The sequence below is a fragment of the Mauremys mutica genome, chromosome 12 (assembly GCF_020497125.1).
Source record: "Mauremys mutica isolate MM-2020 ecotype Southern chromosome 12, ASM2049712v1, whole genome shotgun sequence".
In the NCBI taxonomy this organism is placed as follows: Eukaryota; Metazoa; Chordata; order Testudines; family Geoemydidae; genus Mauremys; species Mauremys mutica.
The window spans coordinates 81,566,327-81,590,094 of record NC_059083.1 but is presented as its reverse complement, the minus strand read 5'-3'; the positions used below and the strand labels follow the sequence as shown (position 1 = coordinate 81,590,094).

The 23,768-nt window shown below is 50.2% G+C and overlaps 1 protein-coding gene across 14 annotated transcripts in view; it reads right to left on the bottom strand.

Annotated features, from left to right (window-relative positions):
- Nucleotides 1-23,768, bottom strand: part of RBFOX3 (RNA binding fox-1 homolog 3) — a 352,384-nt gene that overhangs the window by 288,208 nt on the left and 40,408 nt on the right. For 4 of the 14 annotated variants that reach the window (XM_044981527.1, XM_044981536.1, XM_044981533.1 and 1 more), the window contains exon 1: nucleotides 7,241-7,384. The exons of 8 other annotated variants lie outside the window; for them this stretch is intronic. The gene's annotated coding sequence lies outside the window, so the exon portion shown is untranslated. Of the gene's footprint in view, nucleotides 1-7,240; nucleotides 7,385-14,668; nucleotides 14,724-23,768 lie in introns of those variants that run through there. 2 more of the 14 variants (XM_044981549.1, XM_044981550.1) reach the window with 2 other exon arrangements.

Below are 23,768 nucleotides of genomic sequence, written 5' to 3'. Positions count from 1 at the left end.
TTCCAAGAATAAATAGCGCTTGCGGGGTTAAATGGTTACCAAAAAGCCCTGTGCACATTGTGATGCTGTATGGCAGGGGCAACCTTTCAGAAGTGCTGTGCCAAGTCTTCATTTGTTTGTGACTGGTTGGGGAGTTTAACTTCAGTGTTACCCACCAGTCTTCAGTGTTACCCACCTGACCTTGGCATTTCCACTGAGGGCTACCCTGGGTCTCACACACAAAAGACGTCCCACAACCCTAGTCCAGAATCCCCCAGCACAGTCCACAAAGTACATTCAACCTTTCAACTCCCATCAACTCACCCAGTTCAGCCCCGGCCCCTCTTGCCACCCCCAGGCTCCCCAGCATGGCCCCGGCCTCCCCCACCACAGCCAGGCTCCCCGGCACAGCCCCGGCCTCCCCCGCCACACCTCATCCGGCCCCTCTAGTTCGTCAGCTCCTCCACTCTTTTCATTCTCAGGTCTGGTCCTAGCTCTCGCCCAGAGACATCAGCGCACTCACCCGTCCATCATTGCCCAGCCTTCAGCCCTCTGCAGCCCAACGAGCCAGCAGGTACCTCCCTCTGCAGCTCTCAGCCTTCAGCCCGCTCTGGCCCGGGCAAGTTTGTGGGTGACCCCCCTCCCTCCCCCAACGGACCTGTTGCCTCCTGCTTTCACCAGCCTGCCCTGACCCCACTGCTCAGCAGGGGCCCTCGCCACTCCCTCCTTCGGGGGCAGCCCAGCCCAGCCCTGCTCTGAGCAGTCTCCTGACACTTTCCTCTCCAGACTATCCCTTAACTTTGGGGTGCCCCTCACTTGTAACTCCCAGGCAGCCCTGCCCTCCTCATGACACCAAAGCAGGGTGCACCTGGACTGGAACCAGGGTGCTGGGCCCCTTAAGGACATCGAGCTACAGCACTGTGTCCATAAACTTCTCCACTGATGGCGAAAATGGGGAGATATGGCCCCATGGGCACAAGGCCTGGGAGACTCCTCAGGCTCGGGTGCACCGTTTGGGATGCTTTGTGAGCCCCTGGAAACGCCTCCCCTGGCAAAGAGAGATCTGACCACAGCATCATGCCTGAGGCACAAGACATATTATCACTCTCCCCTTACATGCGTCCACACGCGTGAATGCGCCATTCCTCGTTCTGAAGAAGGGAACTGCCAGGCATTCGCCCCAAACACCCACCCTTTTAGCGCCATGAAGGAAGGAGACAGCTGCTTTGGGCAAAGCCAAGGGAAAGTTCCCAGGAGTCAGAGGACCTGAGCCTCCTCTCACTCAGCCCAGTTTCACACCAGTGCAGCTCCAATGGAGTTACTCCAGAGTTACACCAGCGAGAGTGGTTCCAGAGCGTGCCCCCTGCAGTGTCCTTGCAGACATCCCCACAAGGGGAAATCCCAGCACCTCTGGAGGGGGAATCGCACACACACACAGGTTAGCAGCAGACCGTGTAATGGAGCCCAAATCTACCCCCCTCCCCATAACCCACTAACGAAGCCTCCTGCTGGGATCCATTGTTAGGGAAACCAGCATGTCAGTCCCTGAGGATCTGCAGAGCTGCCTCCTGGCTGTGGGCTGAGCAGCACCAGAGGGTCACAGGCATGCAGCAGGGGACTCGTTTCTTGCTTTAACCCACAGGTTTAACACATACAATTGTCTCTGGAGACTCAGGCTGCCTTGGCCCTTCAGCCTCCCAAACAGAGACACTGAGTTCTGGGCATGTGTGTTTGGGGCTGGGGGCTTTTCCAGATGAGACTTTCACAGATCTTAGTCCTTTAGATCGCAGTGGGATTTCCCCGTCCACTGCCCTGGGAGAAAGCTTCTCCTGCCCTCACTGTTGGGTTGTGGCCCATTTAGTGCTACCCTCCCACCCCCAGCCACCAAGGTGCCTGCATTTCACACACACACAGACAGACAGGAGCTGGGGAATGAACCAGGTCATGTGACGGTTAATTATTAAACTTTCCCACTGGGGAAATAAAATCTGGAAAGCCAAGATTCCTTTGTAACAGTGGGCCCAACACAGGAGAGGAAAAGGACTCCACATTGTATATAATGGATCCAGGCCACTTCTCTGTAAGCGTATGAAAGGAAACAGCCCGTACACAGCACAGCCTGCCAAGGCCATTACCCTAGAACCAATATTTACAAATACTCCATTTCGACATTAACATAGGCAAATGCCTTTCTGTGAATTGAATGGAAGCGTCTCCTTCCCACCAGGCTAATGGAAACACAAAAGCACTCTCCCTCAGACGCATCCTTTCAACGGTTTTAAAGAGGTAAAAGAAAACCCTTTGATCTCAGCAGCCAGTTTGTTTAGTCCCACGCAGGGATTTAATTGACAAGGGATGTCCTTGAATACATGCAGAAATGTCCTCGCTCCACAGGAAGTCAGCCTCGAGTTATAAAATCCACAGTGTGAAGGGGTTTTTTTGCTCCGCTAACTATGTGCCAGAACAATACAGTTCAAGGTCTGTTGCTGCAAGTTGAATGCAGTGCAGCTGGAAATGAGCGTGGGACTCTGCAGCTGGAGGTAGATGCTCCCAGGTATGGAGCAGGGCAAGAAATGTATCCGATTCACGGGGAAAGCGCTGCCTTCTCACTCCCTGCATGGGGGGGAATTTCCAGAGCAGGACTTGGATTTGGTGGTTTCCCTTTGGACTTGTTTCTAAAACACTCTCACCAACATCTCCTAGCCCCCTGAAACTGTAACCTGCTCTCATCAGCCCAGGTGTTCTGATGCACCAGACCTCAGAAATGATGTCTCTGCAGACAACCTCAGGTCTGCCCTCATGCACAGCTTCCAACAGACTCAGGACATCCTGGGAAGTTTAGGCTCCCAACCTGCCAGACAGAACCTTCTGGCCGTCTATGGACCTGTCCACAGCAGCCATCTCTGCAGTGGTGCAGCGACACCAATACATGCCCCATTTGACACTCACCTGGCGCAGCGACACTAGGAGTAGCAGGGGGTTAGCTACATGTAGTTATTCCAGGACAAAAAGCCCCAGTTCAGACAGACCCTGGGTGAGGAAGGAACATGGAGGCAGCAGCCTCGCCTGGCTGTCAGACCCGCCTAACAGCCTGTCAGGAGGCAGCTCTCTCTAGGGATTAATTCTTTTCATCCTGAATCGTGGGACATCACCCATGCCCTTGACACCACAGTACTGACCCAGAGCAGCACGAACCCACCCACGGTATTCAACCTAAGGCAGGCAGGCCGGCAGATGCAGCAGCCCCCCCTTCCTCCCCCAGAGCTGCTTTTCCCTTTGCTCCGCCGCAGGCTCCCACTAAGGCCCAGGGAACGGGAGCACAGCGGAGGGGGCCAGCGAGGAGCAGTGGCAACTCGGCTCTGCGACCTGGCTATTCCAAATGGTGACTCCCGCCCCACAGCAAGCGACACGAGAACTGGCCCATCCTAAGGAGCAAACAGCAGGACACAGCACTGGTTCTTGGCTCCCCCGCAGTTCCCCTGGAGGCTGGGCACGTAGATCATGCTCAGCACTTGCACAGCGCTTCGTACCCCCAGATATGCTGTACAAACAGGGCCAGCGGAGGCTGGCAGTCATCTCCCTTTTACAGGCCCAGACCCCAAGGGGCAAGCTTTGGCTACCCCCGCACGGCTGTGCTGAGAGAGGAGAAGGGCACAGGGGGCTGCCACAGGGAAAGGCTACTCCTGGGGCACAGAGCGCTGCCGGGAACAGCCCTGTGTGCAAGCAAGGGCCCCTGGGGCTGCGCTGGGGGCAGCACGTGCAATGCCTCTAGGGGGAGAGCTCCCTTGCATTCTGCTGCTCCTGGCCTCCAGAAAACCCTTATTGCCCCTGGATCCAGCTCCAGGAGCCATAGGTTGACCTTAAGTGACCTGCCCAAGGACACAGAGTGAATCAGTGGCAGGGATGGGATGAGAAGGCCAGCGTTCAGCACTCCCATTGCCTTGCTCAGCCCACTGAGGCCACACTTGTGCATACCTCCCTACAGTCCTGAGTTTTGTGGGACTGTCCCATCATGGAGGCCAAGCCAAATCTGTGCGCCAGGTCCTAATGCCTACAGTAGGGAGCCGAGCCCAGCCAGCCCCGGGAGATGGTAGCCAGCACTGCAGACTCTTTGTGCAGCTCCCTCAGGCCTCCTATGCCCCAGTGGCAGAACCTGTCCTGCTTTAGCCACTGGAAATCTTGGGCAACATGCGTGTGTCCAACTCGGCCTACCCCGATAAAGAGGGGAAGCAGCTGGAGGAGGGTTCCTAGCTTACAGGCCTGGGACACTGGAAAGGGAGCCAGCTCTCCTTGTCAAAATCCAGTGGGAGGAGATTACCTCCAGGGATGGGTCTGAAGCATGTTCCACCATCCCAGCAGCACATACTGGAGCAGCTCTCCATGAATACCAGGCACCCCCAGAGCAGAGTTTGAAATGCATTAGGGGTGCACACTCCCAGGAGGGTGGAGTGGCCTTGGTGGGGGTCCAGGCTGGCCAGCTCTCCTCAGTACCGGCCCGTGGAGCTCCAAGCAGGTGGCAGCACTGGGGGTCGCCTGCTTACAAGCTGAAAGTGCAGGGAGAGGCCTGAATGATTCCAGCCTGGAGCAGAAAGGAAAGGTGGAGAGTCCAACCCTTTCTCCCTGCTCCCCAGAGGACATGAAATGAATGGCATCTCTTAAAGAGACTGTGCTCAGGACCAACTGAATGCAGTTTTCCCTTCAGAAAGGCATGAGGTTTGGATGCTTTTCTTTGCTGGAGGCCAAGCTGTGCACAAAGAGCCACTGGATCCAGGAATAAAAATCAGTGTGTGCCAACCATAACCAGCCTCTTCTCACTTCTTATCCCTACAGCCTGTAAGCCTGGACAGCTGACTGGTCACAGCAGGTGGAGATGGGCCCAGAGCACACCTATACACACGCGCTACCTCGCCCCAGCTGCCATCCCATGTGCACAAGCCTGGTCCCACTCAGCCCCTGGAACACGTCACCCCACTCGCCCCTCCCTGCCCTGGCCCCTGAGCACAGAAGAGATAACGTGAGGCTCTCTCCTCTTTGTGCCAGGCTCATTCGAAGCAGCGGACAAAGCAATCCACCCCCATCCCCACCCGTACTGCTGTTGAGAACAGAAGCTGGTGCAATGCTCAGAGGTTAAATCACCTCCTTCTCCAGGCAGTTTTCTAGCAGCCTTAAAGTCTACTTTCAATTGCCCCTCGGAGGACAGGAAAAAAAAGACACTTGGTAACACCCTGCGGTTGCACATATCAATCAAAGGGAAGAACTAGAGATGGGAAATGAACACTGAGAAGAGGATTCTGCAGCTGTATCCACCAGGGCTGTGGATTTGGTTTTTTAATCTCCTCCCCTGCTCTGTCTGTCCGCCTACAGCCTCCCACCCCCAGGTCAGCAGCTGATTAGTGAGCATTCCTCTCTCCTCTAACGGAGACTTTAGGTGGGTGTCTTTCTATAGCATCGCTCCTGCTGCTGCGGCTCCCAAGCCATGAAAATGACACGTTATGCTAATCAAGCGCTCCTCCATCTGCTACCACTGGTCCCCACATCCCCATAATCACCTGGCTAAGGGCTGCAGAGCATGCAGCAGATGCCAGAACTTTATTTTCACAAGCCCAGTTGGTCTGGAACGCGAGCAGCAGCAGCAGTAACAAGGGAGCCCTTCTCTGCAGCTTCAGGAGAAGCAGCCTGAGGTCTCGTTAAAATACCCCTCACACCGCCTGCATGGAGGAGGCTGGGTGAAGCCAAACAGCAGCGAAAGCAGCAAACAACACAGACTGATTCCCCAAGCTGCCTCAACCCCTCTCCCCCCACCACCACCCATTGGGGACTTCACCTGATCAGCAGCTTTTGGGGTAACTCCAAATTCACAGCTTGTGATTGCAGAGATACAGCCCCAGGCTGAAGGGGACCTGGACCACCCTCTCTGCTTCACCCAACGCTTTTCCAAACAGTCTGGGTAGGCAGCGGGTAGAACAGGACGAGCCCCAGTCTTCCCCATCCCCCCAACCCCAGAAAAGGCATTACAAACAATCAGGCACAGTCAGCAACCTAACAAGGAGTGAACCAACAGCCAGCGGTGTTCCTTACTGCATCCAGCTCTGCAGGTAAGGGCCGCCAGGGCTCTCACGCTCACCCTTCCCATGCCGTCTCCACAAGCTCAAAGACACTGGAAACCTCCCATCAACCACCACTTCTCCCTCTCAGCCATTCTCTGGAAGCAAGACCAATGCCCCCGCCCTGTCCAGGGGTAGCAGTTACCTGCAGGGCACCTGAGCCCACCCACAAGAATAACCAGCAGGAAGAGAAAGTGCCTCTTCAAGGTGAGCTTCTCCAGGGCTTGTAGCAATGCGGGATTTACTTTCCACCCATTCCCAGGTTTGGGTGCATTCCTGGCCATGCACTAGAAACCAAGTGGCACGAGCAGTGTTCTTGTGGAGGGGCTTCCCCACTAGCTTACAATTATATTTCCATGATACGCTTAATCCCAATACATGTGTCTTCCTTCTAACCACTCATCAATCTTATTCTTCTATAACCCTAACCTCACACAACACAAATGTAGGGGCCCCAATTACCAATAGGTGCCATTATGATCCCAGGTCATAGAATCTCAGGGTTGGAAGGGACCTCAGGAGGTCATCTAGTCCAACCCCCTGCTCAAAGCAGGACCAATCCCCAGACAGCTTTTTGCCCCAGATCCCTAAATGGTCCCCTCAAGGACTGAACTCACAACCCTGGGTTTAGCAGGCCAATGCTCAAACCACTGAGCTATCCCTCCCGCCAGGTTCCCTCCTACCAATAATTGCTGTTCTGTGCCCACCACAACTCCCGACAGCGCTCCTATGCACACAGTCCAACACAGCCTGCATAGCAGCAATGACAGAGGGAGCAATTGCTGCTGGCTGGCTGAGATTCACCCTGGTCACGAGGGGTCTCTTCTGTTTGTTTCCAGCTGCACAACCACAATTAACGAGGCTAACAATGCCTCAGGAGACAGATTCTAAAGTTAGCTTTATGTAAGGTAAGAAAACATTCCTCGCTCCCAAAAGCATGATACAACATGGTGCTGGAAACCCAAAGAAGGCAGTTAAGGTTGTATAAACGTGTGATGCAGGACCATAGCTGTGAATTGCTTAAGTTTGTGGCTTGTTTTCATAGGACCATAGGACTGGAACGGATCTCGAGAGGTCATCTCTACTTCAGTCCCCTGCACTCACAGCAGGACTAAATATTATCTAGACCATCTGTAATGGGGTCAGCACCTGCCTACCTCCTTCTGGTTGGGTGTGAGCTTGCTGTCTCTTAGTTCTTGGAACAGGGTGGCACCCACCTCTCGTGAGCCCCCTCTCCCTCCTGGACCAATGGTTTCTCTGGCGGGTCTTCAGTGACTCAGCCCTCCGGCCGAGTCACACACAGTGTCTGTAGGTGGAACAGAAAGAACAAACCCCTTCTGGGGCGTACAGTCTTTACTTCTGCCAAGGCTTCCTCCCTGGAGACACTGCCCTCTATACCAGTCCAACAGTATCCTTGCTGGTCCAGCGAGGTTCTGGGCTCAGTCCCCTCAGCCAGCCTTCTTCACTCCCCCAGTCTTCGGCAGCCCTCCCTGGGCTTAGCCCTGCCCACACTGAGCTGTCCATGGTCCTGCTGCTCTTCCAGCCATCCAGGAACCCAGTTCTCCCTCTTCCAGCTCCAGTCAGCAACTGACTGCTCTGTCTCACTCTGTGGCTTCTTTTTATATGGCCCTCCTGGTCCCTGACTGGCTGCTCCAGTAGCCCCTCTGATTGGCTGCTTCCCCTGAAGCCACTCTTGGCTGTCTAAAAGACTTCTCCTCTGCCTCCAGCTGGGGGCCTCCGGATCTTGTCTACCCCATCACACATCACTGACAGGTGATTGTCTAACCTGCTCTTAAAAACCTCCAATGATGGAGATTCCACAACCTCCCTGGGCAATTTATTCCAGTGCTTAACCACCCTCACAGTTAGGAAGTTTTTCCTAATGTCCAACCTAAACTGCTCTTGTTGCAACTTAAGCCCATTGCTTCTTGTCCTATTCTCAGAAGTTAAGGAGAACAATTTTTCTCCCACCTCCTTTTAACAACCTGTTATGCACTTGTAAACTCATATGTACACTCTCAGTCTTCTCTGCTCCAGACTAAACAAACCCAATTTTTTCAATCTTACCTCATAGGTTATGTTTTCTTGACCTTTAATCATTTTTGTCACTCTCCTTTGGACTTTCTCCATTTTGTCCACATCTTTTCTGAAATGTGGCACCCAGAACTGGACACAATACTCCAGCTGAGGCCTAATCAGTGTGGAGTAGAGCAGAAGAATTACTGCTCATGTCTTGCTTACAACACTCCTGCGAATACATCCCGGAATTATGGTTTTTTTGCAACGGTGTTACACTATTGACTCATATTTAGCTTGTGATCCACTATCTATGACTCCCAGATCCCTTTTCATAGTACTCCTTCCTAGGCAGTCATTTCTCATTTTGTATGTGTGCAACTAATTGTTCCTTCCTAAGTGGAGTACTTTGCATTTGTCCTGATTGAATTTCAGCCTATTTACTTCAAACCATTTCTCCAGATTGCCCAGATAATTTTGAATCTTAATCCTACCCTCCAAAGCAGTTGCAACCCCTCCCAGCTTGGTATTGGCTACAAACTTTATAAGCGTTCGCTCTATGCCATCATCTAAATCATTGATGAAGATATTGAACAGAACCAGACCCAGAACTGATCCCTGCAGGACCTCACTTGACATGCTTTCCAGCTTGACTGTGAACCACTGACAACTACTCTCTGGGAACGGTTTTCCAACCAGTAGCTCCATCTAAGTTGTATTTCCCTAGTTTCTTTATGAGGAGGTCATGCGAGACAGTATCAAAAGCCTTTAGTCAAAGGAGGTCTTTCTTGCTTTTGTCACTACCTGGTGACAATAAAGTTCTCAAAGAGGTGACTCCATTGGATAAGCAGCAAGTGACAGAGTAGAGAAACAATCAACAGCTCACTGCTTGTAGGCAAGGTGAAAATTGTGGGATTTGAGCTGCATCCACCCAATCTACGGCTATCTAGTCTACCCAGCCTCCCTCCCAGGCAGAGAAGGCTCAGAAAGTTAGTTATACTTAATGGTGGCTAAGAGTTTGGAGCGCCACCTTTTTTGGAGGGGGGTACAGAGAGAGATGTGGGGAGAACTTAACTGAGCATTTCCTTGTTTTCTGGAAGGGATTCAAGAGCAGAAGGCACTGCAGCATGCTAGCAATTGTAACTCCATCGGCAGTGTTTTTTGTAAGTGATAACCACGCACACATACGCTTTGCCTGTTCAGACTCAGTCTGACATGCCTGAGACTCACGATAATCTGGTGGGAAATCCATCTGTCTAAAGTATTTATAGGGCTCCAATCACCATGGAATCTAGGCACAAATACACATTCAAGAGAAGCACAAAAAACCTGTACAGGGGATTTGCTGTTCACCATTTGGAGTCTGGTCACTTCAATCTGAAGTTTCTGCTAGTTCTGGTCGGTTTCTGCAAGGAGGTGGGTGTAACTGTGAGAACAGGCTCACTCTAACCGCTGGGGCCGGGTATTGCATGATCTAGGATGCCGTACAAGGACTCCCAAGTCTCATCATAGGCGCTTCTAGTTTGTGTTTTGCCTGATCAGGGACAGAGGGTGCTCTTAAGCAGCCCAGTCCTAGACCACTGAGAGCCTTGAGGATTAGGACCAGGATACACAGAGAGTGGCGCTCTCAGCTGCTAGTCCCAGCCAGAAAGTTCTGGCCGCCACATCATACAACCTGGATGTTTTGACTGGCCTATGTAGAGGGAGTAGGCCAGTGACCCATGCGCTTGCCACAGATCCTAAGTCCTCATCCTAGACAAACGGCGTGGCCTCCTAGCAACCTTCCTTGTTTTTGCACTACCTGGTCACCTCAAAGAGGTGACTCCATTGGATAAACAGCAAGTGACAGAGTAGAGAATCAAAGAGCTCACTGCTTGTATGCAATGTAAAAATAGTGGGATTTGAGCTGCATCCATCCAATCCACTGCCAGCCAGTCTGTTTGCCCCTGCCTCCCTCCCAGGCAGAGAAAACTAAGAAGGTTAATTACACTTAATGGTGGCTAAGGGTTGGGAGTGCCACCTCACAAGAGCAGTAATGCATCATCCCTTTTGCTTGGCAATCCCATATACTCCCAGATCAGCCATGCATATCTGTGTGCTCAAGCTCTCTCCAGACAGCTGAGAATCTGGGGAGGGGAAGCAGGAGGCCCGGCAAACAGCAGAAGCCTTTGATGTGGAAATACCCCTGTTATTTCTCTTTCATGTCAGGCAGGTTTTCTGCTTCTCTGTTAAATGATTCAGTTTTTCTGTCATTTCTGGGTGGCTGTTACAGATTCACATCAGCAGAACCATGGACTGGAAGAACAACACAGCGCCAGATAATCAGTTAGAGAGAGAATCACAAGACATACCCAAAGACATCTTCAGCAAGCACCAACAAGGGGAGACAGAGAATCAGGCCTTTCACACCTGGGGAACAAGAGGGACTTCCCCAGCCGGGATGGACCCAAACAGAGGGTGTTAATTCACTTGTAACCGTAAAACCGACAACCACTGCAGTACTAAATGCTCATCAGTAGACATACACAGAGGCCAATCAATATGAGGGGTGGGGCCAGGGGCGGCTCCAGGCCCCAGCACGCCAAGCGTGTGCTTGGGGCAGCATGCCGCGGGGGGCACTCTGCCTGCGGAGAGTCCGCTGGTCCCGCGGCTTTGGTGGAGCATCCGCAGGCACACCTGCGGGAGGTCCACCGAAGCCGCGGGACCGGCGATCGGCAGAGCACCTCCCGCGGCGTGCCACCCTGCTTGGGGCAGCGAAATGTCTAGAGCCGCCCCTGGGTGGGGCTGAAACACCCACTCAAACAGGACAAGCTGCATGGAATTGTCGGATATAAAAATCAGAGCTGGTGCTTGTAGTTTTAACACAAGTCACCTGGCAGTTTCCTTGCTCTGTGGTGCTGCAGGAAGGCAATGAGACATATGTTACATTTATTTATGGGCATTTCTATTTCATGGGAGCAATATTACAACTAGAAAGGTACATCGAGCACTGATCACTTAGCAACACTCATCAAAAGTAAATCCAGTCCTGAAGAGAAATGGGAGGACACACACTGTGCAGATAAGATCTATGAATACAGCTCAGCCAAATTTTTCCATCCAAAACTTTTTCCAGACCAAAAACTGCAGATTTAGCTAATGAAAACATTTCATGAATGTGCGTCAATTTGAGGAAACTGTTTAAAGTGAAACAAAAACAAACAATAATGCAGAAACACCCAAACAATTCATTTCAACATTATCAAAATGAACCATTTTGAGTTTGTGGGCTAAATTCACAAGAAGCTTTAGGTACCATTCACAAACATAGGTGGAGCCCCCGCCCCCTTATAACAACAGTAACCCAGTGCTTAAAGCACTCACTTGGGATGTGGGAAACCCAGGTTTGAATCCCTGCTCTGGAACCGGGCCTGGAACGGGCCACCCCCCGCCAAGATGAGTGCCTAACCACCACATGATAGTCTCACAATCCCTCTGTGGACCAAAGCCGAACTGCTTCAGTAGGAGAGTCAGACAAATCCATCCTAGCAAGTCCTATAGTCCAGTGGTTAGGGCACTCAGCTGGGAGGGGTGTAGGAGACCTGGGTTCCAAACCCTGGTTCAGGAGCAGCAAACTGAACCCAGATATCTCCCCTCCCAGGTGGTTGCCTTGGTTACGGGGTATCATAGATTCATAGAAATGTAGGGCTGGAAGGGACCTCAAGAGGGCATCTAGTCCAGCCCCCTATGCTGAAGCAGAACCAAGTAAATGTAGACCAGCCCTGACAGGAATTTATCCAACCTGTTCTGTAAACTCTCCAGTGACTGGATTCTACATCCTCCCTCAGACGCCTGTTCCAGAGCTTAACCACCCTTAGAGTTAGAAACTTTTTCCTATTATCTAACCCAAATCTCCCTTGCTGCAGATTAAGCCCATGACTTCTTGTCCTACCTTCAGTGGCTATGGAGAGCAATTGATCATTCTCCTCTTTCTAACAGCCCCTCACGTATTTGAAGATTACTCGCCCACCTCCGTTTTGTGAATTTAGCCTTTCATTTCCTTTGCTGTATTAAAAAGGTTAAAAATGCTCCAAACAAAACATTTTGTTCAAGACTAAACAAAATTTTTCTGATTCACCAAAAATTCTGAAACATTTTATTTTCAGTTTGGGTTGGACTGGTTTTTGTTTGGTTTTTGAACTGCCAGCGACCTAAAAAAATCAGTGAAGAGTCCTGTGGCACCTTATACACTAACAGACGGATTCACTCACGAAAGCTCATGCTCCAACACGTCTGCTAGGTGCCACAGGACTCTCTGCCGCTTTTACAGATCGACACTAACACGGATACCACTCTGATACCAAAGAAATCAGTTATTTGCCCAGCTCTAGCTAGGACGGCTGATCTGTTATGACTTGATCTTCATTCACGAGGAGAGATGGGATGAATTCACTTGTGGCTCTGCTACTCACGAGCTGCGTTCTTACACAACACACAAAAAGCACCCATGTGGTTCACTTGGGAGCACTACTGCTACTAGGTCAGAAGGCCGAGCGTTTGAGTCATTCACAAGGACATATCATCTAGCACACGCTCAGGCCCAAAGGAGCTCTAGCCTTCTAGGGACCATCCTTTGCAAGAGACAGGGCATCAAGCAAAACTCCCTGGATGGCACATCAGACAGTTAAAGATCCTGCAACTTCCGGAGTGGGACAGGGAGAACCCTGGAATCCAAGCCAATGTTCACGCCACCTTGTCACCAGCATGAGCACACAGCGGTCTCCACATTTGCCTGTGCCTGTGAATTGATGGTGCCTAACTCACTGCTTTGGAAAGCATTCTATGATCCCTGGAGTGTGAAAGATGCCAGAGAGCACCAACCTGGCCTTCAGGACCCTGGGGTAGGAATCACCTGTTTGCCAGGCTTCAAGGCAGAGAGGTAGGTGCCCCGGGGAGGCCCTTTGGTCTCAGGAAGGCTGTTTATAGAGTCAATTGATTTACTTTGTGTTCAGAGAGAACAGGCACAATAGGGGTGGGGGGAAGGTGCTAAATAAATTCTGTTCTCAGAGAAGAGTTGCTGCAAATGGAAGTGCTGGGAAGGTGTGAGGGGAACAGGCGGCTCGTAGAACGGTTCATCTTCCAACAAATGGGAGTTAGGGATCCACCGGAGAGCTGTGCTGCCGGAGAACAGCAGCACATGGACACCACTCCACAGACCCCACATGGGGTGACGGGGGTGTCACAAGAAGCTCCCTGGATGGCTCCCCAGCATTGCATTTGCCCCCCATGTCTGGCTACTGAGTGGGAGATGCCTGTTAAAGGACACACAAATGTTCCTTTGCTGTCCAAGAAAGGAAATTTCACAGGCTGGTGCCTGAGAGCTTATCTGGGTTCCCGCTATTAACTGTACCCCGGAAACCTCAGCAAGTCTTATCAAGATGGTGAATGACTCAGCTGGTAAATCTCTGGCTCTCCGGCCGGCCGGCCGGGAGAGAGTTCAAAGAAGAGGCTGACAAGTGCATATGAAGGTTAGCACTAATTGCACCGCTGCAAATTCACTGCTGGCACTTTAACCCTCTAATCTGCTCATTTCCCCTCCAGATATTTTATTTTTGCTCTTGCTGGAATGATGTGTCCGCTGGCCCACAGGGCTTGGAGCTCTCACCAATTATCCCAGCTGTTCCGGTGGGAGGGAGGGTGAAGGACAGAGGTGTAAATATTCAGGTCATAGAGCCTCCCTCCTACTGCTCCATGATGCTCTTCAGAAACAAACCCAAGTCTAGTCAGGGGAGCATCGGAGCAGCCAAGTGGCCGGAGGTAGGAGGGCCCTGACAGCTCTCCAGAGAACCTTGCCTCCAGCAGAGCACTAGGTGCCAAAACAGACCCTGCTTCTGGGAAGAGCCCAGGGCCCATTTACCTCATTTGTGCCCACAAAAGTGCCCCTTGCTGGTTCCTTAAAGCTGAATTGCTGGGCTCTTCCATGCCTGCTAGAAGGCGGCCCACAGAATGCAGCATGGACCGACTCCTGTGCTTGTCTCTGAACACCTGGGGGTGGGGGTGAGAAGTTTTTATACTGTAAAGCACTAAAGAAAGTGAGAATAGTGGAAAGCCGGGATTTTGCACAACAAACAAATGCAAGAAGCCTTCCATAGGGAAGGCCTTTCTAGTATCCCAGGCACCCAATTCCGTCCTACTGCAGCTTGCTGCCCTCACAGTATGTCTACACAGCCTGCAGCAGCAGGCCTCCCAGCCCGAGCTCACAGGGCTTGCACCACTGCTCTAAAAATAGCTGTCAGCAGCACTTTGAAGCTGCAGTTTAGGCTGAAGCTTGGGCTCTGAAGCCCATCCCCTGCTCTAGCCTTCAGAGGCTGAGTCACAGCATCTACACCGCTCTCTGCAGCATGAGCCCGTGTCTGCCGGCCCGGGCTGGAAGGCTCACAGGGCAGGCGGTGCAGAGATACACCCCCACGTTAGCTTTCATCTAGTTCGCATGACTAAAACCCACAGCGGAGACGCAGGAGCGCAGAGCCTGGGGCAGGCTGCACCAGCCCACCTGGGACCCTGAGCCCATACGCATATTGTGGTCCCACCTTCACTGCTCTCTTTGGCCACTCCAACGAGGTGAAAGCTGGCGTGGGGATGCCGACCCGCGCTGCAGTCACACCTCTGAAGGGAGCGTCGCCGTGTCAAAGGGCGGAAGGGAGGAGAGAGCCTGGGGGGGGGCACTCCGGCGAGACGGTGCAGAGCTTGTCCAGGGCCAAAGGTGGCTACTTGTCCTGAGCCCTCCGAAGTCCGAGCCCGGAAGGGGCACTGTGCTGGCAGCCACACAGCTGATGCTGAGCCCTTCTTGCTCACTGGCTCCCAGGGACCCCAGAAAGCTCTGCCGAGTGACATCCCCTCACGCCCCCAGGCATGTCTGGAAGCCCAGTGCTGCTGCCTCTCGAGTGCGACTGGGATGAAATAGTAACAACGCCTGGCACTTACCTTGGGAAAGCACTTCACAGTCTTCAATAATTAATCCTCAATGCCCTGCCAGCTAAGCAAGCAAACCTGCACCCCGCTTCACAGAGTACGTGGGAAAGCGCACAGCCTCTCTTTGGTGGGCAAAAGGGTATGTTTATCAATTATGCTCTCTTAAGTTAACACAATTAGGAAACCCTGTTAAGATTCGGGCCAACAGTTTGAAGCTGCGTTAACTGGCCACCACGTAGCCTGGGTGGGGGTCCCTGGCCAGCTAACTACCATTTGTCCTGTGTACACTGGGATGAGAAAACGTCACACAGAAGACAGGAGCACTGAGACTCAGGCAAGAACAAAGAGCAAGGCTCACAGAATCCATCAGAACACAGCGACTCCTGGCTCCCAGGTCTGTGCATGGTCCACTAGGCTGTGCCGCTTTGATGAAAGCGAATGTCATGCGTCTCTCCCCAGTGTTGACTCAGAGGTGGTAGTTTTGACAGCACATAAGAAACCCCATGAACAGCCAGTTGGGGGGATAGAGCCATTTTGAGGGTATAACGGCTCACCCTGCCCAACCTGTCGCATGACAGGCACCATCCTAAGAACAGAGAGGCTCAGGGCAGCCTGGCTGGCTACACATCTCGCCCAGCTCCACTTCCCCCTGCCGCCAGCACTGGCTCAGCTTACCAGCCGCTCTTGTACACCAGTACTTGTGTCTCTCTCACAGGGATGCAATTGAGTCGATACCGCAGCGGGGATAGAACTGTCATTTCCTTAGCTTGGCAACACGACCCCGGAAACCCCCATTATTCTAATCACTGCCAAACAAATACAAGTGTAGAACACACAAAAACCTGGGGTACTTCATGGTGAAATATAACGCCGCAGAAGGCTGAGCAGTGCCATAAATCTGCTTAGCACTTAACGCTGCCAGCTAAATGGCCCCGCTTAATTATAGCTCTATAACATGACTTTATAGCAATTTCAATACAGTCAAAAATCAATCCCAATGACGGACAAATGGACTGACTAGCATCTTGCTGACCCCACCAGCTGGACCATTCTTCCCAGGCACTTCCTTCCCTCTGCTCCACTGCAGGGACTCCTCCGCTCTGGCTGGCTCTGCCAAGGTCTCCTGCAGGAAGCCACCTCTTTCCAACTCAGCCCAGCTTCTTGCTGCCGAGGATGGTAACCTGGATGTCCTCTACGTGCTGCCAGGTAAGAAGATTTAGCTTCTAAGTGAGGGGTGACCAGCACTCCCAGTCATCCTTCCATCTCTAGTGCAGCACACAGGCTTGGCAGCAACTTTCTACTCCCCGCACTACCCAGATAGACCCATGTGGACACTACAGGCCCAGCTGCTCTCCAATGGAAGTGGTTTTTAACCTGCGTTCTTCTGGTGATACTGAAGCCGCAGCCAAGACGATATTAGCATTACAACCGACACTGATCTTTGTCAATTATGCTACAGTATTTCAGCTCTAACCAGCTTTAAATTGAATCAGGACGAAATCATCAGTATAAAAAGAGCCCGCACCAGCCTTTCAATTCCAGCACTGGGAGGGGGGAAAAGTTATACATTTCATAGTGGCTTTCTACCCCATAATGAACAGGGAAAATAAATTTGATTTCCAGCTAAGGGTATATTTATGCAATTTCATTATATGCCCATGAGTGAGCCTGGTTTTCACCAAGATAAAAATGAGCTCTCAGCGACACTCACACTAAATACATGGAGTGATTTAACAGCTTAACCAGAGGGACTGAGCAACAATGTCAAAAATGGAAAATAAAAATAAAAATGTTAAACACTGGCTCTTTGAATGGCACGGCTGCCTCCCACGGAGCCTGGCTCAACTCCCTCCTCCCCAAAACACCCAACAGCCACAGCAGGGCCACCTCTGGAGTAATCCATCGATTGACGGGATTCTGACCCAACAGAAGCAGAGTCAGAGGGCTGAGCAGGGATCTCTGGCGATTCCCACCATCCCCAGGCACACAGAGCTCTGCATTGCTCACAAACTGCAGCAAGACTGAGATTCCTTCAAATTCTTTATACTCTTCAGCCCATGACTGGCTCTGAGAAGTTTAAAAATCACATTCCTTCCCCTGCAGGCTTAATTGTTCTCCAGCTGGCAAACACTGCAGTACAAAGCGACCGGGCTCTCTCGGTTTGCGCTTCCTCTGTAATATGCTGGCACCACTGAGGCCAGTAGAGTGTGTGTTGGCTACCACATGGGGGAGCAAAAAGCACTGTTATTTTATGTAGCTCTTCACTGTGGGTTTGGGGTTTTCCCATGATATGGACAGTCTGCAGGCTGCTCCCAAAAGATTTGAAAATGTTAAACTAACTCAAACCGAGGGGCTAACTAGCTCAGAGCACGATAGCCTTCCTGCTCTGGTCTGGAGAGAATTCTTTTTTGAAGCCAGTTATACTTTTGGCCTTCACAACATCCCCTGGCAATGAGTTCCACAGGTTGACTGTGTGTTGTGTGAAGAAATACTTCCTTATGTTTGTTTCAAACCTGCTGATTATTAATGGCATTGGGTGACCCTTGGCTCTTGTGTTACGTGAAGGGGTAAACAACACTTCCTTATTCACTTTCTCCACACCAGTCATGATTTTATAGATCTCTACTGTATCCCCCACTTAGTCACCTCTTTTCTAAGAGGAACTGTCTCAGTCTTTTCTAACTTCTCCTCATATGGAAGCTGTTCCATACCCTTAATGATTTTTGCTGCCCTTCTCTGTACTTTATCCAATTCTAATATATCTGTTTCCAGATGGGGCAACCAGAACTACATGCAGTATTCAAAGTGCGGGAGTACCCTGGATATATACAGTGGCATTATGATATTTTCTGTCTTATCTCTCTCTTTCCAAATGTTTCCTAACACTGTTCGTTTTTTCAAAAGCCACTGCACATTGAGCAGATATTTTCAGAGAACGATCCATAGTGACTCCCAGATCTCTTTCTTGAGTGGTAACAGCTAATTTAGACCCCACCGTTTTGTATGTAGAATTGCGATTATGTTTTCCAATGTACATTACTTTGCATGTATCAACATTGAATTTCATCTGCCAGTTTGTTGCCCAGTCACCCACTTTAGTGAGATCCCTTTGTAACTCTTGCAGTGAGTCTGCTTTGGACTTAACTATCTTGAGTAATTTTGTATTATCTGCAAACCTTGGCACCTCACTATTTATAAATACATTGCCCAGCACTGGTCCAAGTACAGATCCCCGGGACGCGCCACTATGTACCTCGCTTCACTGTGAAAACTGACCATCTATTTCTATCCTTTGTTTTCTAGCTTTTAGACAGTTACTTATCCCAGACAGGACTTTCCCTCTTATCCCACGACTGCTCACTTTGCTTAAGACCCTTCGGTGAGGGACCTTGTCAAAGGTTTTCTGAAAGTCCAAGTACACTCTATCCACTGGATCACCCTTGTCCACATGCTTGTTTACCACCTCAAAGAATTTTAATGGATGGGTGAGGTATGATTTCCCTGTACAAAAGCCTTGTTGACTCTTCACCAACATATTGTGTTGATTTGTCTGATAATTCTGTTCTTTACTACAGTTTCAACCAATTTGCCTGGTACTGAACTTAGGTTTACTGGGCTGTATTTGTCAGGGTTGCCTTTGGAGCCCTTTTTTAAAAATCAGCATTACATTAGCTAGCCTCCAGTCAGCTAGTTCCGAGGCTGATTTAAGCGATAGGTTCCATACCACAGTTCGCAGTTCTGCAATTTCACATTTGAGTTCCTTCAGAACTCTTGGGTGATGCCATCTGGTCCTGGTGACTTATTGCTGCTTTGTTTGTTTGTTTCAACTATTTGTTCCAAAACCTCCTCTACTGACACCTCGGTCTGGGACAGTTCCTCAGATTTGTCACCTAAAAAGAATTGCTCAGGTGTGGGAATCTCCCTCACATCCTGTGCAGTGGAGACAGATGCAAAGAATTTGTTTAGCTTCTCTGTAACAGCCTTGTCTTCCTTCAGTGCTCCTTTAGCACCTTGATTGTCCAGTGGCCCCTCTCACTGTTTCGTAGACTTCCTGCTTCTGATGTATTTAAAAAATTTTACTGTTAGTTTTTGTGTCTTTTTTGCAAGTTGCTCTTCAAATTCTTTTTTGGCCTTGTAAACGGTTGGTCGGGGCTCCACCCTCCGGCTGGCAGGAGGGGAGCCACACCGACTCGCTACAGGCCTGCCCAGTTAAACTTTTACATTTGACGTACCAGAGTTTATGCTCCCCCCTATTTTCTTCAGCTGGATTTGACTTCCAGTTTTTAAAAGACGTCTTTTTGTCTCTAACTGCCTCTTTTACTCTGTTGTTTAGCAACTGTGGCATTATTTTGGTCCTCTTGCTTTTATCATCATCATCATTAGGGGTAGACTTATAGCTTGAGCCTCTGGTGTGGTGTTTCTAAAAAAGTTCCTATGCAGCTTGCAGGCATTTCACTCTTGTGGTTATTCCTTTTAATTTCCATTGTTCTTGTGTAGCTCCCCTTTTTGAAGTTAAATGCTCCTGGGGTGGGTTTCTTTGGTATTTCCCCCCCCCCTCCCCTACAAGGATGTTAAATTTAATTATATTATGGTCGCTATTTCTGAGCAGTTTCACTATATTGGCCCACATCTGTGCACCACTTAGGACTAATTCAAGAACTGCTTCTCCCCTTGTGGGTTCCAGGACCAGCTGCTCCAAGAAGCAGTCATTATAGTGTCTAGAAATATTATCTCTGCAATCTGTCCTGAGAAGATATGTATTCAGTCAATATGGAGATAGTTGAAATCTCCCATTTTTATTGGGTTTCCTGTTTTTATAGTCTCTCTAATCTCCCTGAACATTTCACCATCACCATCACCATCCTAATCAGGTGATGGTAGTACAGTCCTACTGCTATATTCTTATTATTCCAGCACAGAGTTTATATTCAGAGAGATTCTACAGTACAGTTTGATTCATTTAAGATTTTTACTATATTTGACTCTATACTTTCACATATAGTGCCAGTTCCCACCAGTGTGACTACCCTGTCATTTCTATATATTTTGTCCCCTGGTATTACTGGGACATGTTGATTATCATTGTTCCACCATGTTTCTTTGATGCCTGTTATATAAATATTCTCTTTTAATACCAAACACGCAAATTCACCCATCTTAGTATTTAGACTTTTTGCATTTGTATACAAACACTTATAAAATGTGTCAATATTTAGTTCATGTGATGCCTTCACGTGATGTAACTGAGTGGGATTCTTTCATTTGACTGTTTCTCTTCAGTTTGTACCTGTACTTTATCAACTTCAATGCTCCCCTCTTTACTAGGCTATAGAGTATCGCCTTTAATAAATCCCTTCCCAAGGGATGTGTCTGTCCGAACCACGTGCTCCTCCGCACCTGTCAGCTTTCTCCCAGCCCTTAGCTGAAAAACTCCTCTATGACCTTTTCAATTTTCCGTGCCAGCAATCTGGTTCTGTTTTGGTTTAGGTGGAGCTCCTCCTTCCTGTATTGGCTCCTCCTTTCCCAGAAGGTTTCCCAGTTCCTAATAAACCTAAATCCCTCCTTCAAATACCACTGTCTCATCCACACATTGAGTCTCTGCAGCTCTCTGCCTGTTTAACTGACTCTGCATGCAGAACTGGAAGCATTTCCGAGAATGGCATCATGGAGGTCGCAGACTTTAATCTATTACCTAGCAGCCTAAATTTGGCCTCCAGGACCTCTCTCCTATCTTTCCCTAGGTCATTGGTACCTACATGTACCATGATCACCAGCTCCTCCCCAGCACTGCACATAAGTCTGTCTAGCTGTCTTGTGAGATTTGCACACTGCCAGCAATTTACCATGTGGTTTCTGTGGTCATCACAAACCCTATCTATATTTCTAATAATTGAACCCCCCATTACTACTACCTGTCTCTTCCTACTAACTGGGGTACCCTCCCTTGGAGAGGTAGCCTCAGTGCGAGAGGACACCATGACATCATCTGGAAGGAGGGTCCCAGCTATGGGATCATTTCCCTCCGCTCCAGCCTAATGTTCTCCTTACCCAAGACTTTAATCCTCCTCCACAGCACAGAGGCTGTCAGTCTGGGGCTGGGACCTGAAAAGTCTCCTCTGTGCACCTCTCTGTCTCCCTTAGCTCCTCCAGTTCAGCCCATACTCGGTCTCTGAGGGCCATGAGCTGCTCGCACTGAATGCACACATACGTCACCTGCCCAAAAGGCAGGGAATCTCACATACAGCATTCAGGGCAATACACTGGACAGCCCCCACTTTCCTGCAGGATTTCTGCCTGCATTAGTTTTACTCTTGCAGGGGGTAGCTGTGTTTGTTCTATGTGTGGTTTCTGGTTTAGCTGGTTCGTTTTTTGTGGGGGAGGGGTTTATTGGCCTCAGTTTGGACAGAATGTGTATTAAGTTTATCTGATTCTCACGCTCCCTCTCTAAAATCCCTTGCAAAACTCCCGTTTGCTGATCCTGTTCACTAACTTCATATTTACCTTCCTAACATGTTTTCCTGGGTGCCAGGGACTTGAACAGGGACTGACACTACAGAAGGGAAAGTAGCTTTCAGAACACAGAAGCCAGCACGGTGCCATTCTCTGCACGGTACCTCCCATGCCACTCCTCAGCCAGAAGCAAACAATCCCAACCGTTTATGGAGAGAACCTGCATGAAAGGGTGAGAGAACCTTCCAACCCCCCCGTCCCGCAAGCAACAGAGTCACCATTAACTCTTAATGCTCCACAGCCACAAGCCTGCATTTAAAGTGTCCTCCGTGGTGGGCTCACACGCACCACTGCATGGCTGTCACACACCACGGCAAAGGAGGTCAATGGAATCAGACACTTCAAAGTTCGTTTTCTTCCAGCTGTCTGACTCCTGCCCTCTGCCAGTGTTTCCTTCCAACCAATTTCACCAAACCCAGAGGGAAATTCTTAATTCCTTCCTCCAAGACGAGCTGTTTAATCAACCTATTATCCAATTCGGCCACAAGTTGAAACCGTGGCTTGCATTTCATGTTACTTTTCCAGCCTTTCTGCTTGTCTGAAGCTGCAGCGTGTGTCCTCACCTCACTAACTCACACACAGTGAGCCGAGGGGGATCAAACCAGCCCGCTCCGGGCGTGCGCGCATCCACGCACGCTCAGGGGTTAGGAGTTTCGCAGCTTTGTGAAGGTTATCCCTGCCTGGTGAAGTTCATCCCTTTATCAGCTTCTGCTGCTACCAAGGCCATTTAGCAGGATGTCAGATATTCCTGGGGCCTCTCCCAACACACACAGCTAGGCCCAGGCAACGTATCGCTTCCCCAGCACAGTCAGACCAATCCAAAACCAGTCACCGGATCTGCCGGCAAACAAGCACGTGCCTGCAGCTGGAGTGAACACGGTAGAGCAGAACGTTTGCCTTCTTTGTATTGGCTGAGAGAAGACGTGTTCTAATGGAGGGAGCAGGAGACTAGGCTCCAGCAACTCCGGAGTTCGGATACTGGCTAGGAGAGTGACTCGGCCCCCTAGATGTACCATTTCCCTACTGGCCAATGGGGATATCCCCCCAGGCCCGCTGCCCCAGGGACTGAGACTGAAGGCTCCCTTCCCTGCCACAAAGACCAATCACCACTGTGATTGCAAATGACCCCTGCACTCAGTCTTTCCAAAAGGCACCATGATTGGAGGAGGAAGAGGGAAGCTTTTCCTGGAGGCTCCCCTCTCCCTGCCTGCCACAGGGCTTTGCTTTGAGAGCAGAGTTTTTGCTACTCATAATGTTTTCATAGCCTCTTGCCTGCACCTTTACCTTGAATACTATGGAAAAATAAATCTGCTGGAGAAGTGTCAGTTCAGGAGCTACTGAACGCTGCATGCAAGCATGTTGCGAGCCCTGGAGCCGGATGGCGTTTTCTATTTAAGAGGAAGAATTATTGAGCAGCCTTGAAGAAATCTCTGCTCCAGCTCTCTGCATGGGGGACCTGAGGAACTCGGCCTATAAAAGGACACAGACTGATTAACAGCTGATTTATTCTCGGAGACCTTAATAAACGCAGTGAGAGCAGCTAGCCTCAAAGTCCTCGCCAGACTACCTGCCTCTCTTCGTACCCCACCCTTCCCTAGACTCTCAGGCTGTACTTCCCCCAAACACTCCCCTTCTCTCTCTTGGTCCCCTCCGTTCCCTGGGGAGACTTGATAGCTACAGTTCAAAAGCACTACATGAGAGCTAGGTGGTATTATTTCTGATCAAGCCTTTGAAACAACTCCGCACCCCCAAAGAATCCAGCCTGGCTTTTACACGGGGCCCAGTACACACTGGGTAGGTCGGGGTTATGCTGCTGACTAGGTTACCTACCTCAGCATCAAGTCTTAGCACCTTTACCCAAAGAGCTCCTGCTGACCTGAGACACAACCCCAGCAGCTCTGCCCAGCTTAGCTACCCAATTTATGTTTAGTGCTGCAGTTTACAACACCTGGACTGCTGGTCCCCAAGCCGCGCACACTTAGGATCTCTCTCCTTTATACTTCAAAACAATAATGAAATGCACTGACTTGGCTGCTTTGCCATTAGCCAGTTGTGTGGGTCTGATCTAAATAATAGCCAGATCATTTTTAAACATAATATTCTAATCAGCTACCAGCTGAAAGCAGTCTCCTAGGCGGCTGGAATCCTTCACAGCCCCCTGAAGGATTAGCAAATGATTGTTCACTCTTCCCTTCGATTTGAGAGTAG